At 40.0% G+C, this 17429-nt stretch overlaps 1 protein-coding gene across 1 annotated transcript in view; it reads left to right on the top strand.

Moving 5' to 3' along the window:
- The window catches only part of LOC132822644 (cadherin-22-like), a 725287-nt gene that overhangs the window by 466274 nt on the left and 241584 nt on the right, over window positions 1-17429 (top strand). The gene's annotated exons all lie outside the window — the stretch shown is intronic.

The following is a 17429-nucleotide window of genomic DNA, read 5'->3' as shown; positions in this document are numbered from 1 at the left end:
TGTACTGTATCTAGTATTAGTGCTATGATCCGAGCTGATGATACGACTAGACACGTCAGATCACAGAATGAAACTGGCCTTGATAGACCATAGCTGTTTTTATTTTAGTTAAGATTAGATTAGATTAGATTAGACTTACAGTGTGGAAACAGGCCCTTCGGCCCAACAAGTCCACACCGACCCGCCGAAGCGCAACCCACCCGTACCCCTACATTTACCCCTACCTAACACTACGGGCAATTTAGCATGGCCAATTCGCCTGACCCGCACATCTTTGGACTGTGGGAGGAAACCGGAGCACCCGGAGGAAACCCACGCAGACACGGGGAGAACGTGCAAACTCCACACAGTCAGTCGCCTGAGTCTGGAATTGAACCCGGGTCTCAGGCGCTGTGAGGCAGCAGTGCTAACCACTGTGCCACCGTGTTCATTCACTGAAACACATGTCACAAGGCTGCAGAGTTTCAACAATAGAACACATATTTTGTACCAAAGATAGAAAAGAAAACAATAAAGAGTAGCTTGAAAAATCGTTAAAGATCCAAACCAAAGTTTCAACCTGTTCTCCCAACATTATCAATTTAGCGTTTCAAACCCAGAGAGATTGCACTCCAGACAAACTATATTAAATAAATTAAACAGATTCTCCCCAGATTCTGCTTTGTGGACTATGCCATCTTCTTCCATTAATGCTAACAAAACTAAGAGTTTAGACTTTCTCAGCTCCTAACAACCTACAGATTTTTAACCACACACTCCGGATTGAAAGTGCAAAACTAAACATTTCTACTGAGGTAACTGCTGTTTTAAACAACTTGCCATCTCTTGATTTCCCAGCATAAAATAAATTCTTGATTACTGTGAAACAAAAAAAAACTGTTGACCTTCAATGTTTACTCCGCCTGTCATAAAGCACCCAATTATAAACACATTTCCATTAACAGTCAGAAGTTTGCAATCATCTGCTGTCTGACACATACAGAATTAGTAACTATCTCATAAGAACTGGCTGAGCTTATTTTTAATTTTTAAAAATCCCTTCACAAAAGTAACCAACACCCACATTCCACTATTTTGAAATAAAATCCATACGTATACATACATGCACAAGTATAAATCGCACATCTTTAATCAGAATTGCATAGTTGAAAAATTCTGTCACCAATATATTTATCACTGGGCTGAAACATAAGTTCAATGCTTTGCCCTCTCTTTGATCCACATCTCCATGTGTTCTTATGAATTTGCTACTTAATTTTTAGTTTCAAATACTCCATCATACAATTTGGGACAGTTCTTGGCATAACAATAACTTGAATGACACTTGAAACATCAATTAACTATGCCCTTCACATTTCTGAGGTCAATTCGTTTGTCATAGGTCCAAAAATTCTCTTAATTTGTCAAAATTATCAAAACATTTCTTTCCTAATGTCTCTCAGTTAAAATTCTTCTTCTTGTACTGTACCTTTGATTTTCGGCCATGTTATAAATTGCACCTTTTCGTTATGAAGAATGCTGCGAAGGAATGCATAACAGTGTTCTTTTTAGTTCTTCCAACATTTATTCTAGTAGTGTGCATCTTTATCTGAAAATTTAGCTGCCATCCAAACTAAGCTAAATTCAATACTTGGCACAGTTTTATAAATGAACTGCCAACACAGCTTGGGGAATTTTCAAACAGTAATTCTGCACTCAGACCCTTCAGTCCAACTCACCCATGCAGACCAGATATCCTAAATTAATCTAGTCCCAACCCTTCCCATTTATATAATCATTCAGCTGCCTTTTAAATGTTGAAATTGTATCAGCCTCCTCCGCTTCATCTGGCAGCTCATTTCCACACATGTACCACCCTCTGAGTGAAAAAGCTGCCCTTTAGGTCCCTTTTTGTCTTTCTCCTCTCACCTTAAACCAATGCCCTCTAGTTTTGGAATTCTATACTCTGGGAAAAAGACTGTGGCTATTCTCCCTTTTCAAGCCTCTCATGATTTTATAAACCTCTACAAGGTCATCCCACAGCCTCCGATGGTTCAGGGGAAAATAGCCCAAACCTATTCAGCCTCTCCCTACAGTTCTAACACTGGCAACATCATTGTAAACATTTTCTGCATCATTTCAAATTTAACAACATCTTTCCTAACAGGAAGACCAGAATTGAATATGGTATTCCAAAAGTGGCTTGACCAGAGATGCTGTAACATGACATCCCAATCCTATACTCCATGCACTGACCAATAAAGACAAGTATATCAAATGTCTTCTTCACTACCCTGTCTACCTGTGACTCCACTTTCAAGGAAGTATGAAACTGTATCCCAAGGTCTCATTGTTTAGCAACACTCCCCAAGACTCGACAACTAAGTGTATACTTCCTGCCCTGATCTGCCTTACCAAACTGCAAAGGGACTAGACTGGGTTGGGATATCTGGTCGGCATGGGCAGGTTGGACCAAAGGGTCTGTTTCCATGCAGTCCATCTCTATGATTCTATAACATTCAATCTATCACACCTCGGCCCATCGTACTCTACAGTCTTGCACACAGTTACTGAATTACACAGTGTTCATTTCTATGGAGTCCATTGAGTCTGCTTCACCTTTCAAACGTGGCTGATAAGTTTCTCAACCCTATTGTCTGCTTCCTTCCCATAACCCTTGATACTCAAGAACCTCTTAGATCTCTGTCTTAAATATACTCAATGACCTGGCTCCCACAGCCTTCTGTAGTAATGAATTTCATAGATTCACCACTCTCTGGCTAGAGAAGTTTTTCCTTATCTCCCTGCTGAAAGGTCTTTCCTTTGTTCTAAGGTTATGCCCACGGGTCCTAGTCTCTCCTACCAATGGAAACATCTTTCCAATATCCTCTCTGTACAGGCCATTCTGTATTCTATAAGTTTCGATTAGATCTCCCCTCATCCTTCTAAACACCATCAAGAATAAACCCAGAGTACTCAAGCATTCCTCATATGTTAAGCTTTTCATTCCTCGGACCATTCTCACAAATCTTCTCTGAACACACTCCAGCGCCAGTATATCCTTCCTGAGATATGGGGCCCAAAACTGTGCACAATACTCCAGAAGAGGTCTGACCAGGGCCTTACAGAGCCTCAGAAGTACATCCCTACTTTTATATTCAAGACCAGTCAAAATAAATACTTTCGTGCATTTGTCTTCCTAACTACTGACTCAACCTGCAAGTTTACCTTGAGAGAATCCTGGACTAGAACTCCCAAGTCTTTTTGCACTTCAGATTTCTGAATCTTCTCCCCATCAAGAAAATAGTTCATGTCTCTATTCTTTTTACCAAAGTTCATCACCTCACTTTCCCACATTGAACTCCATCTGTCACTTCTTTGCCCACTCTCCTAACATGCCCCAATCCTTCTGCAGCCTCCCCATCTGCTCAATGCTGCCTGTCCCTCTACCTATCTTTCTATAGACTGTAAACATAGCTAGAATGCCCTCAGTTCCTTCATCCAGACTGTTAATGTATTAAGTGAAAAGTTGAGGTCCCAACACGGAGCCTTGCCGAAGACCCTTTATTACCAGCTGTCATTCCTGAGAAGGACCCTTTTATCCCCACTCTCTGCTTTCTGCCAGACAACCAAGCTTCTTTCCATGCTAGCACCTTGCCTCTAACATTGTGGGCCCTTATCATACTCCGTAACCTCCTCTGCGGCACTTTGTTAAAGGCATTTTTGAAGTTCAGTTAGATAACATGCATTGGCTCTCCTTGGTCTAACCTGCTCATTAATTCCTCAAAGAATTCTAACAGATTTGTCAAGCATGACCTAACCTTGATTAAATCATGCCGCCTTTGCCCTATTTTATTATATACTTCCAAGTATTCAGAAATCTCATCCTTCACAACAGATTCCAGGATCTTACCCACAACTGGGGTTAGGCTAATTGCTCTGCAATTTCCAATCTTTTGCCTTACTCCCTTTTTAAACAAGGGTGTCATGTTAGTGATTTTCTAGTCCTCTGGGACCCTCCCTGATTCTAGAGATTCCTGAAAGATTAGCACATCATGCCTCCACTATCCCTTCAACTATCTCCCTTAGAACTCTGGAGTGTTGTCCATCTGCCCCAGGTTATATCCCCACCTTCAGGCTGTTCATGTTTTCTACACCTTCTCCTTGGTGATGACCACCATACTCACTTCGGCCCCCTCACACTGTCGATTTTTTGGAATATTAATCAGTCTTCACAGTGGAAGACATGAGGCAAACTAATTATACAGTCTCCTGAATTACTCCCAGAAACTCCTGCCACTGCTGTTCCAGTTCTTTCCTGCTAGGGTTCTCTCTCAGTCAATTCTACCCAGCTCCTTCTTCATGCCTCTGTAGTTGCCTTTATTCCGCTGTAATACTGTTAGCTCTGACACTATCTAACTCTGTCGATTTTTTGGGGATATTACTCATGTCTTTCACTGTGAACACTGATGCAAAGTAATTACTCAGTTCGTTAGCCATTTCCTGTTCCCCACCACTATCTCTTCAGTGCCATATTCCAGTGGCTCAATGCCCACTTTTGCCTTTCTTTTGGCTTCTATATATCTAAATAAACTTTACAGTCTTCCTTTATATTACTGGCTAACTTACCTTAATATTTAATCTTTTCCCTCCTTATTTCTTTTTTTATTTACCTCTGTTGGTCTTTCTAAGCTTCTCAATCCTCATTTGTCACATTATATGCTTTCTCTTTTGCTTTTTATGCTAACCCTGACTCCTTAGTCAGCCATGGTTGCCTCATCCTCCCTGTACCATGCAGCTTTTACCTCAGGATTAATTGCTGCTGTGTCTCCTGAATTATTCCCAGAAACTCCTGTCATTGCTGTTCCACTGTCTTTCCTGCTAGGCTCCTCTTCTGGTCAATTCTACCCAGCTCCTCCTTTATGCCTCTGTAGTTGCCTTTATTCAGCTGTAATACTGTTACCTCTGATTCGGTCTTCTCCCTCTCAAATTGCAGAGTAAATTCAATCAAGATATGATCGTTGCCTCTGAAGGGTTCCTTTACCTTAAGCTCCCTTATCAAATCGGCCTCATAGCACAACTCTGAATCCAGTATTGCCTGTTCCCCAGTAAGCTCCAACAAATGCTGTTCCAAAGAGTCATCTCATAGACATTCCATAAATTCCATTCCTTGCAATCCACTGCCTAATTTTTCCAGTCCACCTGCATATTGAAATCCCCCATGATCACTGTAACTTTGCCTTTCCTACTTATCTTTCCTTTCTCCTGATGTATTTTGCACCCAGCTCCTGACTGTTATTTGGAGGCCTGCATGTAACTCCAACTATGACTTTTTTTTAATCTTTGCAATTCCTCAATTCACCCCCACAGATTCTACACCGTCTGACCCTATTTCATTTCTTACTATTGATTTAATTTCATTTCTTGCACATACAACAAACCCACACCATCTGTCCACCTACCTACCTTTTCAGTTGGATGTATATCCTTGAGTATTTAGCTGACAATCCTGATGCCCTAGCCACATTTCTGTGATGCCCACCACATACCTACCAATTTTGATCTGTGCCACAAGCCTACTTACCTTATTCCTTATACTCCATGCATTCAGATGTAAAACCTTTACTCCTGTATCAACCGTCCCTCTTCTCATTGTCATTCAGTTGTCCAGAGTGCTTGAAGTTTGATTGTTAATCCTTTCCAAACACTCTGTCCTATTTATGTCTGTGCTGAATATTTTAATAACCTTTCCTGAGTTCTGTACTCTTACCTCATCCTTTAATTCGGGTTTTCTAATTTCTCCTAAAATTGAACCTTCTTCCCCGCACCCCCATTTAGTTGAAAGCCTTGCCCCACAGCCCTGGTTACAGGATTCGCTAGGACTCTGGTCTCAGCACGGTTCAGCTGAAGACTGTCCCATTGGAACAGGCCCCTCCTTCCCCTGTACTGGTGCTAATGTCCAATGAATTCAAACCCATTTCTCCCACACCAATCTTTAGGCCACACATTTCCCTGCTTAAGCTAATTGACCCTGTGCCAATTAGCTCCTGGCTCAGTTAATAATCCAGAGATTATTACCTTTTTGGTTTGTTTTTAGACCCCAACTGTTCATACTCCCTTCGTAGAATCTCTGCCCTAGTTTTATCTATGTCATTAGAACCTACATGGACCACAACCACTGGATCTTTACTCGTCCACTCCTATTTCCTCTGCAACCCAGACAGGATATCCCAAACCGAAGCACCAGGCAGGCAACACAACCTTTGGGACTCTCTGACCTGGTCATAGAGAGTAGGGTCTATGCCTCTAACTATGCTATCCCCAATTACAACATTTCTATTCTCTCTTCTCATTTGAATGGCTCCTTGTACCAAGTCGACTCATCCTCCCTGCAGTCCCCATTCCCGTCCGTACAGGGAGCAAAACTTTTGAAACCTGTTGGGCAAGGACAGGGGCTGAGACTCCTGCTACTCTCTCTCCTGGATCCCTCTACCAGCCTCACTCACAGCCACAGCCCTGCTGTTCCTGACCATTGACTGAATTGGGGCTGCAAATGTGTTGCTGGAAAAGCGCAGCAGGTCAGGCAGCATCCAAGGAGCAGGAGAGTCGACGTTTCAGGTATGAGCCCTTCTTTAGGCTTGAAATGTCGATTCTCCTGCTCCTTGGATGCTACCTGACCTGATGCGTTTTTCCAGCAACACATTTTCAGCTCTGATCTCCAACACCTGCAAGTCCTCATTTTTTCCCATTGACTGAATTGGAGTTAGTTAGTCTAAGGGGTGTGATTATCTCCTGAAACACAGCATCAAGGTAAGTCTCTTCCCCCACCGCTCCCAATGTGTCATTATGTTTGAAGCTCAGACTCCAGCTCATCGACTCTGAACTCTAGTTCTTCCAGCAACCAACATTTACGACAGACATGGTCACTGGGAATCAGAATGGGGTCCACTAGCTTCCACATCATGAAGCGTCAACACATCACCTGACCCTCCATCCTTGTTTTTCTTAATTAGTTTCAATTGTTTAAAATTTTTAACACGTTTTTGTATCTCTGCTTATGCATGTTGTAAGCAATAAATAAGTTGTAAGCAATAAATTAACAAGATTCAATGTAACACAGACACATTATTAGCTTGTCAAATCAAAGCCCTCCTATGATGTCACTTTTCAGTTTCCCCCTCAGAATCAGAATTTCTTACCTTCACACACTGCTCTCTACCTGCTCCTGCTTAACTCTGGTCCTGAAGTGCAAGCCCCAAATCCGCTAGTTAAGTTTTTGTAATCCCTTCCCGTTCCAGACTGCTCTGTGCTCGCTCCCACTCAGTTCCCACCCTTTCTGTTCTTCAGCCTGAAATCTCCAGCAGAGTGGATAGAGGGGAGCCAGTAGATGTGTTGTATTTGGATTCCCAGAGGTGTTCTACAACATATCCCACAAAAAGCAAAGTCACAAGATAAGAGTCCCACAGTGCCTGTGATAGTATAGTCATATAGATGGGGTGGCACAGTGGCTCAGTGGTTAGCATTGCTGCCTCACAGCACTAGCGTCCCAGGTTCATTTCTAGCCTCGGACAACTGACTGTGTGGAGTTTGCACATTCTCCCTGTGTCTGCGTGGGTTTTCTCTGGGTGCTCCGGTTTCCTCCCACAGTCCAAAGATGTGCAGGTGCAAGTGAATTGGCCATACTAAATTTCCCATGGTGTTAGGTGCATTAGTCAGAGGGAAATGGGTCTGGGTGGGTTACTCTTCGGAGGGTCAGTGTGGTCTTGTTGAGCCGAAGGGCCTGTTTCCACACTGTAGGGAATCTAATCTAATGTAATCTAATCAGATAGAGAATTAGCTCATGGCCAGGAAACAGTGGGTGGGGGATAAAGGGTTCTTTTTCACTTTGGTGACCTGTAACTCGTACGGTTCCAAAGGTTCAGTGCTGGGACCACAACTATATTATATTATATTATATTATAGCAGTTTACATTAATGACTTGGAGGAAAGATGGGAATGTACTGCAGCCATATTTGCAGATGACAAAAGTAGGTGAGAGAAATACAGATTACAGAGAGATACTGATAGGTGAAGTAAGTGGAAAATGTGGAGTTGTTCATTTTGGAAAGGAGAATAAAAGTGTTATTTAAATGGAGAAAAACCGCAGAAAACTGCAGCACAGTGGTACTTGTGCACAAAATACAGAAAGCTAGCACACAGGTACAGCAGGTAACCAGGAAAGCAACTGGAATGTTCACCCTGATTTCAAGGGGGTTGGAATATAAGAGTAGGGAAGCCTTACTGAAAATGTACACGGTACTGGTGAGATTGTATCAGGAGTACTGTGAGCAGAATTGGTTCCCTGATTTAGGAAAATAAACCATTTTACTGGAGGTGGTTCATTGAACATTCACTAAGGTGATCCCTAATATGAAGAGATTGATATATTGAACAAAGGCTAAGTAAGTTGGGCCTCTATTCACTGGAATTTAGAAGAATGAAAGGTGATCTCATTGAAACACATTCGATTCTTAAGGGGCTTGACAGGGTAAATACTGAGTGGATGCTTCACCTCATGGGAGTCTCGGACCAGAGGGCATAGACTCAGAGTAAAGAGGCACCTATTTAAGACTGAGATGAGGAAAAATTTCTTTTCTCAGAGGGTTAAGAGTGCTGGGAATTCCTTGCCACAGAGAGCTGTGATACAGAGTCCTTGCGGATATTTAAGGCTGAGTTAGATTTTTAATCAATAGGGTAACCAAGGGTTATGGGGAATGTTGGATCTGTCATGATCTGATTGAATGGTGGAGCAAGCTCAAGGGGCTGAATGGCCTACTCCTGTTCCAATTTCTTATGGTGTTCTCTCTTCCTTTGTGCTTAAGTAATCACACAAAATATGAGAGGAATGAATAATGTTCACAACATTAAAGAAATCGGGACAATGCGGTTCTGTGGTGTATAACTAATTTAAATTGTGCCCAAATGAACAGTTCTCCTATTTGTATTTTAATAGCTGTCAGTAACAGATTTATATTAGCATTAATAACAGGGGTAATCTAACAGTCAGAACTAATTAGCAATTAATTATCATTACCATTTAACAGCAGTTTAAGAAATAATCTCTTGTGCTATCAAGTGTTGAATTGCATAAAATCTTGCCTTACTCATCTTGGGATCAGGTTATTTAATGGTAAGTGCATTGAGACACAATTAACAAAATAACCAACAAGAAATTCCCAAAACAATTATATTTATACTTGATGGATTTTTACGAAGGATAAATGTCCTTTATTTGTGTCAAGAGAGTACTGCATCAGTGGTCAGAACTGTGGGATAAAATTTAATTGCATTTGGATTGTCTCATGTATGCCAAAACTGAAAGAATCGATGCAACACAACATGATTTTATTTTGTCATTCTATTCTTTTCCTTTGCCACATTGCACACAGTGAGTTTTTCTTCCAGCGATTCATGGCTGTGGTCATTGACTGACTTCTAAATATCATAGCCAAGTGCCAGCTCTTCATATGAGAGTCAAAATCATACATTTCAGTGGGCTTCTAAACAAGAGTTATTATTTTTTTTCTTTCCAATAAAGTCAGGCAGGCTGAAAGAACAGTGATGGAAATGTTACCCTGGTGTCTGTTTTTCACCCTGTCCTCTCATGGGTCAGGTGCAGTGAAGCAAACAGTAGAACTCCCAAATAACGCCCTTGCTGAAGCCAACTATTACAGGAATCACAAAAGCTCAATTAAAAGTTATTTTCCAATGTGAGGAAATAATAGTTGTTCGTATGCTAATACGGTCAAGAATTTGAATACCACTCTGCTGGATAATTTCAGTAACAGAATATTTATTAAGGTTATTTTAGATTTAAATTAAAATGTTGCGACAGTAATTATAGTGGAGTTTTGGTCACAATTCTGAAAATGGGAAAAGACTGGGGCATAGATGTCAGACTTAATTAGAATAGTTACATGGCATCGTGACAGTTGAAGTTTGGAAGTAAATGTACTTGCCTTCAATCAAACTCTCTGTCAGAGAATCAGTGTAGTGTGTTCAGTCAGTCAGCTGTGTATATGTAATATACAGTAACATCAATAAACACAAACTCAAATTTTGTGTACAAAGCTGTGGTATTATAACTTGTCAGCTGTAACTTCAAGACATCTGTCTCTACATGAACACATGTAATGCAGGCCAACATATAGGAAACCCACAAAGTTCATTATAGTGACAGCAAGGAGGACTTAAAAGCTGCTGCTAAATGCTCGTTATTGGCAGCAATTAGATACCAAAGGTTGAACAATGAAGGGTGACAGCAACATGGCAGTTACAAACAAGTATTTTTCCCAACAGTCATCCATCTGAATAAAAAGTGCTGAAACACAATGAGTATTCTAGCTCACTTTCAAAATGTAAGAGGTTGAGAGGCACAGAACAACATCAATTTAAAGAGAAAAGGATCAGCAAGTTAAAAATGTTAAAGACCATCCCTGATCTAAGAAAGCAATCCAGGAATAAAATATAGCTCAAAACAATAGGAAATCACATTTTCAATGTTAAAGAGGGCTTATGTGTGTCCAGACATCAGTCTATTCCAGCATTTTAAAATGGCATAAAAATAAAAAAAAACAAATTTTAAAAGCCACATATGACATCATCACTACAGCTTTTTGGTGTAATTGCCACATATAGACACAAGCTTCCAAGTTTTAAAGGGGCATCATGGTGGCTCAGTGGTTAGCACTGCTGCATCACAGCACCAGGGACCTTGGTTCAATCCCACCCTTGGGTGACTGTGTGGAGTTTGCACATTCTCCCTGCGTCTGCGTGGGTTTCCTCCCAAAGTCCAAACATGTGCAAGTTAATTAAATTGGCTGTGCTAAATTGACACAGTGTCTGGGGATGTGCAGACTAGGTGGGTTAGCCATGTAGGGTTACAGGGATAGATTAGTGGGATGCTCTTCGGGAGGTCGGTGTGGAGCAGATGGGCCAAATGGCCTGGTTCTGCATTGTAGGGATTCTATGAACAACTGATAATAATACAAAAAGAGAATAAAAGCCAAAACTATAATGTAATACAGATTCTTATATTGGCAACATTTATAGAGCATAAAGCTACACAAGAAAGATGCAAATAGATTATAAGAATTGACATGCTCCCTGAACTGCTGTTAATTAAAGAAAGAATTACTTATTACTTAATGGATTGGAAGATTATAAACAAGGATCAACTGGAAAATTCTTTTCATTTTGGGTACTGAAGAATAAAAATCTTCCAATATTTCTGATGATCATCACAAAGGTCTTGAGAATTTTTTTTCAGATTTTAGAATAACAACTTAAAGTTCAAGTCAATTTCAGACTTGAGTTCATATTTATACTGACAACAGTGAACAAAAGTAATCAATTAATTCATTGGCAGATATTAAGGCAAATGTACAGAATGTGATTTTACAGAAGTTAACTTAGCTGAAAGGTTTGCAAAACTGGCCTCTGCCTTTAACCTACCATATACTTTTGAAAATCCATATGGTTGGCTGCCATTGGTTGGACTGAAGGGTCTGTTTCCATGCTATATGATTCTATGACTATGACTCTATAAACCCAAATGACCAGGAGAAGGATGCAAGTTTGAAAACATTGGAGTAGACCCCCATCATCTGCAAGTTCTTGAGTGTGGAACAACTACTGCAGCCATCAACAGGTTCAGTAGAATATCAAAATCTTGCATGATATATGTTTTTTTTAACAAGATGGTGTTCAACATCTCATAATATATACAAACTATGTCCATAGGAACTCAAAGTGCAACACAATACTCCACAGTGGCATATGAAGGTACAATGCAAAAGAAGCTTCCAAAATTCTGTCTATGACACACAAGCAGGTCAACAAACTTCAAAAGGCAACTGCAATGGTACAGCTTACAGATCCCAGTCAGATAGAATGTGTGGTCAACTTGAGATGCCACATGGATGCTGTAAAAAAAACCTAAAGTGTTTGCCTCATTTCAAGTGATATATCCCACAAGGAATAGAAATATGCTTTATGACAAAATTGACACTGGTGTGAATGGATGCATCCATTATACATCTGACAAAGGTGTGCTCAGGAAACAGGCACATTGTGATTTAATTGATAGAGGTGAGCTAACTGCTCAAAATGGGTCTAATATTTCATACATTGACATTTAAGCTGGATAATGTCAATCTGCCTCCACAGTATTGACATTTGAAACTTTTTACATCATTAAAACAAATTAACAGTCTGTCCATATGCATAGATCTATGGATTTTTATGATCCACGATGTAACAAACCCATGCGTTGCAAACTGAACATTCTAGACTGCATCATTGATCTAATGCACTTTGGTCTCAGCTGGTCAGAGCAGATTCACCAAGCTACACCATATGGTGACCAACTGCAACAGCTCAAAACGATCATCAGTGAACACATCTAATGGTCTGTGAGCTGATGTCTTCATTCTGATCATTCAAAGATGACCTAGATCTCTCTAGGAAAACAATCTTCAAAGAAAAACAAATCATAATTCTACAAGCTCGACAAAGATGATCTAGACCATATCGGTCACATGGGCACTAAAAAAACCCAAGAGATTGACACACAAATCCATAGATTGGTCCCACATTGATAAAGACATGCTCAACTCATCATTGTATGAAAAAATATCAATTCCATTAACTTCAATAATCAACAGAATATCTCCTCCTTCTGAGCGTCCTCTAGTGAAAGTTTGTAACTGATACTTCGCTTGTTCAACATTACAATTTGACATATGACTATTTCATCAGATTCCCTTTAGTTTGTTAAATCAAAGATACCATTCCTGCAACAACCATTGACACATTGATTGGCAGCTTCATTATGTTCAGTGTTTCTCAGCAATGGGCGTTCCACAACAGTCCACAGTACACTAGTGCACTCTTCCGAGATGTACAGGAGATGGGATGTTCTCCTCATTGCCCTTAGTCAAGTGATTCCACAGAACTGTTCCTGCCATAAAATCATGAATCATTAAGTGTAAAGCACCTGCCAAGATCTGCAGATAGACAGGTTAATTTTATGCCCCACTCCTTCAGTACCAGTTAAGTCTCACCACCAGATCTCATGTTAGGAGATGATCCACACAGTTCTTCCCTCCCACAGACTCACAGCTTAACTATATTTGCATGAAATGCTGTTGGAAAGAAGAGGAAAAGGGCAGAAGAATATAATCAATGAACATGAAACAGTTATCCCAACCTGGTCCAGGATATTAGATATTAGATTCCTTACAGTGTGGAAACAGGTCCTTCAGCCCAACCAGTTCACAACGACCCTCCGAAGAGTAACCCACCCAGACCCATTTCCCTCTGACTAATACACCTTACACTAAGAACAATTTAGCATGGCCAATTCACCCGACCTGCACATCTTTGGACTAATGCATAAGTTTGAGAGTTTTGCACAAATGCATGGAACAATACTTTGTCGCCGTGTTGAGCTTAGTCATATGGTGTTGTTATGAGCAATGGTCAAGTCCTGCAAAGTAATAGGTACATATCTCATCAGCAAACCCTCAAATGGTAAGATAACACAGATATTGACGATTTCATGCCAGGCAACATCTGCAATTAATCTTTCTGCAATGATAGATAGTACATGGCAGGCTAAAGCTACAATACTGAATCATGTTTTCTGTGCAAGAACTAGATCTGGTCTTGTATGACCATCAAGGTGTCATCTGAATGTAAAACTGCAACACAGCTAAATGCAACTTTGTACTTTATAGGAAAGGTTTTTTATTTTTTAAAAGGGGGATGTTGCACTATGGCATAGATTTCAGACCAGGCTGTTCTGTGATTTAATGAAAATTACAATGCATCACAACATGTGACATTCTGGTATAAAGCTACCTGCCTTACTTGCCACTAATCTGTATGTAATGGAGTCAGTGTAATGTGTTCAGTCAGTCAGTTGCAACACAGAGGGATACCAGTAATCACAGAACCCAGGTTGTCTCTGTGAATCAGAGAAATTATAGCCAAGTCGGTAGTTAGTGCAGTTAACATTTCAAGGCATCAGTCTCAGCATGCAGCTGACTCTGTGGGGAATGAAACGTGGAATCCTTCTTCTAAAAAAAATACCCACAAATGCGATGAGAAATTGCACCCAAGATTGCTCTGGTTAGGTTATGAGTTCGCCTTTAAAAGTATTTGCACAACAACAAAAGAAACATCTTTATTTATTGATACATTAATGATCAGAACATTTATGATCTTTAATAAATGAAATAGAACTTTGGAATTTAACATAAAGTTTCCTTAAGAGAGGAAATGCCCTGGAGGTTTTATTAAATAGCTAAAAATTTGATTGTCATAGCAAATAACTACTTCTCTTATTTCCATGAGATATGGGTGTTGCTGGTACGCCTGGCATTTTTTTGCCCATTTCCAATTGTCTTTGAACAGAGGGCATTTCAGAGGGCAGTTAAAAGTCAACTGCATTGCCATCGATCTGGAATCTCATAGGCCAGGCTGAAATGTTAGATTTCTTTCCCTAAAAGGACAATAGTGAACCAGATTTGTTTTTACAATTATTCATTGTAGTTTTGTGGTCAACAGAATTGAGATTAATTTTATATTCCAGATTTGTTTTAACACTTGACTTTGAATTCCAACAGCTGCCATATTACCTTTTGAACTTGTGTCAGAGTTGTACAACCCAGAAATTGACCCTTTGGTCCAACTCATCCATGCCAAACAGATATCCTAAATTAATCTCATCCAGCATTTGGTTCATATTCCCCTCAACCCTTCCTATTCATATACCCATCTAGATGCCTTTTAAAGGTTGTAATTGTACCAGCCTCTACCACTTTCCTTGGTAGCTCATTCCACACACACATCACTCTCTGCATTAAAACGTTGACCCCGAGGTTCCTTTTAAATCTTTCCCCTCTCACCTTAAATCGATGCCTTCTCGTTATGGGCTCCCCTACACTCGAACAAAAATCCTTGGTTACTCCCCCTACTCATGCCCCTCATAATTTTATAAACCTCTATAAGGTCACCCCTCAGTGTCCGACGCTTCAGAGAAAAAAAGCCCCAGCCTATTCACCTTCCCACTGTTATTCAAACCCTTCAACCTGTGTTGTCTTTGTAAATCTGTTCTGCACCGTTTCAAGTTTAAGAACATCTATCCTGTAGCAGGAAGACCAGAACTGAACACACTATTCTAAAAGTGGCCTAACTAATGTCCTGTACAGTTGCAACATGATAACCATTATCCTGTAGCTCTAGATGACAAATCCAATTAATTTGCCTCCATCTCTTCCTCTTCTCTACCACCTTAAAGGAAATCTCCCATTGAAGTTGAAATGTGACCCATATCTACCAATGGAGCTACATTTGTGAACAGGATTGAAACTGACATTTTTAAAAAAAATGTTAGTCTTAATGATCAGCTTCTTACAAAATTAAGTGCATTTAAATGTGCATGAAGTTTTAGAACTATTACCTGTACTCCAAAGAAGTTGAGCTCAATTTGAAGGGTCTGATTCAGCAGTTGCAAAGGGCCATAACTGATCATCGTTGTGCTTTTAATCAGGGTTAGTGGTCAGCCGTGAGTTTTTGTACAAGGTCAGCATCAGGTGAAATCAATTTTGCACCAGTAAAGTTTTAGAAACTCAGTTTTGCCTTGACTTTAGTGCTTGTGACTCAGCTCAGTACTGTTTATGAATGGTGTGAAGATAATGTTTTCCCAATGTGTTCTTGAAATCATTAACGATATCAATCTGTAAACAATTGTAATTGTCATTCAAGATGATTTCATGCTCTTGCTGGGACACTGGTAAACTTTAAAATAATGTGTCGAAAATAAGACCCTAATACAGTAAATAAAGAGCTTTTATTCCATCAGCATTCCCTCAGTACCTTGTTATTAGATTTGATTCTGTGCTCAAGTCTTTGAGAAGGAATGAATCTACAAGTTTGTGACTCAGCACGAGAGAGTGGTACTGCTGAACCACAGTTGACACTATACGTACATAAATAATACTGTTATGATCCCTGTAGAGATTATGAATTTGACAAAAAATAAATTTGAACATTCAGTTAATATCGTAAAGGACAAACCAAGAAGATTTTATACTTTATGATCTTTCCTGTAATACTGCACTAAAAGCAGTATTGACTAAATGTTATTTTTGGACACAAGTTACTTTTAAAACACAAAAGGTTTTATTTTTCCCCATTTTTACTTGTGGCACACCAAACTCCCACCCACCACCTTGAACATTTACTCCCTCCATCACCAACATACAGTGACAGCAATGTGTGGCATCTACAAGATGCAACAAATCACCCTGACAGCATCTTCTAGATACATCATTCTAGTTGGCAGAGGGCAGCTGATGCATGGCAACACCACCTGCAATGTCCCCTGTCAGCCAAACATCAACTGCTTTGCCAATGCTCCGTTGTGATTCAGTCAAAGTCCTGGAATTTCCTGCCTAACACCATTGGGTGTCATGATTTGGAGGTGCCGGTGTTGGACTGGGGTGTACACAGTTAAAAATCACACAACACCAGGTTATAGTCCAACAGGTTTAATTGGAAGCACACTAGCTTTCGGAGCGACAAAATCCTCACCTGACGAAGGAGCGTGCTCCGAAAGGTAGTGTGCTTCCAATTAAACCTGTTGGACTATAACCTGGTGTTGTGTGATTTTGTTTGTGGGTGTGTGTGTTTTTTTTTACACTCCTACTCTCATGTGGAGAGTAGATGCACCCACCATTACCTTCTCAAGGGCAATTAGGGACAGGAAATAAATGCAGACCAAGACAATTATACCCAGGTCCAGTGAAAGAGATTTTTTAAGTGATACTCCTGGACTGATAGGTGCAGTTTGACACTTAATTAGCACATAAGACAACTTTATAGTGCAAGAAGATGAGGAAACAAGTCATAATCTCAGTGCACAAACAATCAAGTTCCAGGCAGAAACTCAGGAATTTGAAAATGTTTCATTTCAGTAAAACAGGTTGATGCTCCATGTCGTTAAAATGCTGAAAAGTCAGCATAATTGTTGAGTTTACATAGTGAGATATTGTAAGATAAAATTGCCTTAGTCCCAGAGGATGATTGGGCTGCTCTCTCAGAGAGATGACTGGTGGTGTGGTGGTGGTTTAATTAAAGGTTGAGAGGGAGAGTCCTTCATGTTAATCTCAGTCAGTGCAAGAATTGAACCTGTGCTATTCATATCACTCTGCATCGCAAACTAGCCATCATAAAACTTCAAACAGTCTCAAAGAAATTTCATTTGAAATGCAATGTCTATTATTGTACATTGTAGAAGTAGTGAGTGGATAATTAAAATTCAACAATGATTTCAAAATCATTTCATTCATTGCAAATAGAATGTTCTTCAAAGCTAAACAATGAGATTGCAACTTTTTTCCCT

The sequence above is a fragment of the Hemiscyllium ocellatum genome, chromosome 15 (genome assembly GCF_020745735.1).
Source record: "Hemiscyllium ocellatum isolate sHemOce1 chromosome 15, sHemOce1.pat.X.cur, whole genome shotgun sequence".
Taxonomy (NCBI): Eukaryota; Metazoa; Chordata; class Chondrichthyes; order Orectolobiformes; family Hemiscylliidae; genus Hemiscyllium; species Hemiscyllium ocellatum.
The sequence above is the reverse complement of the archived record's forward strand: the minus strand, read 5'-3'. Positions and strand labels throughout refer to the sequence as shown.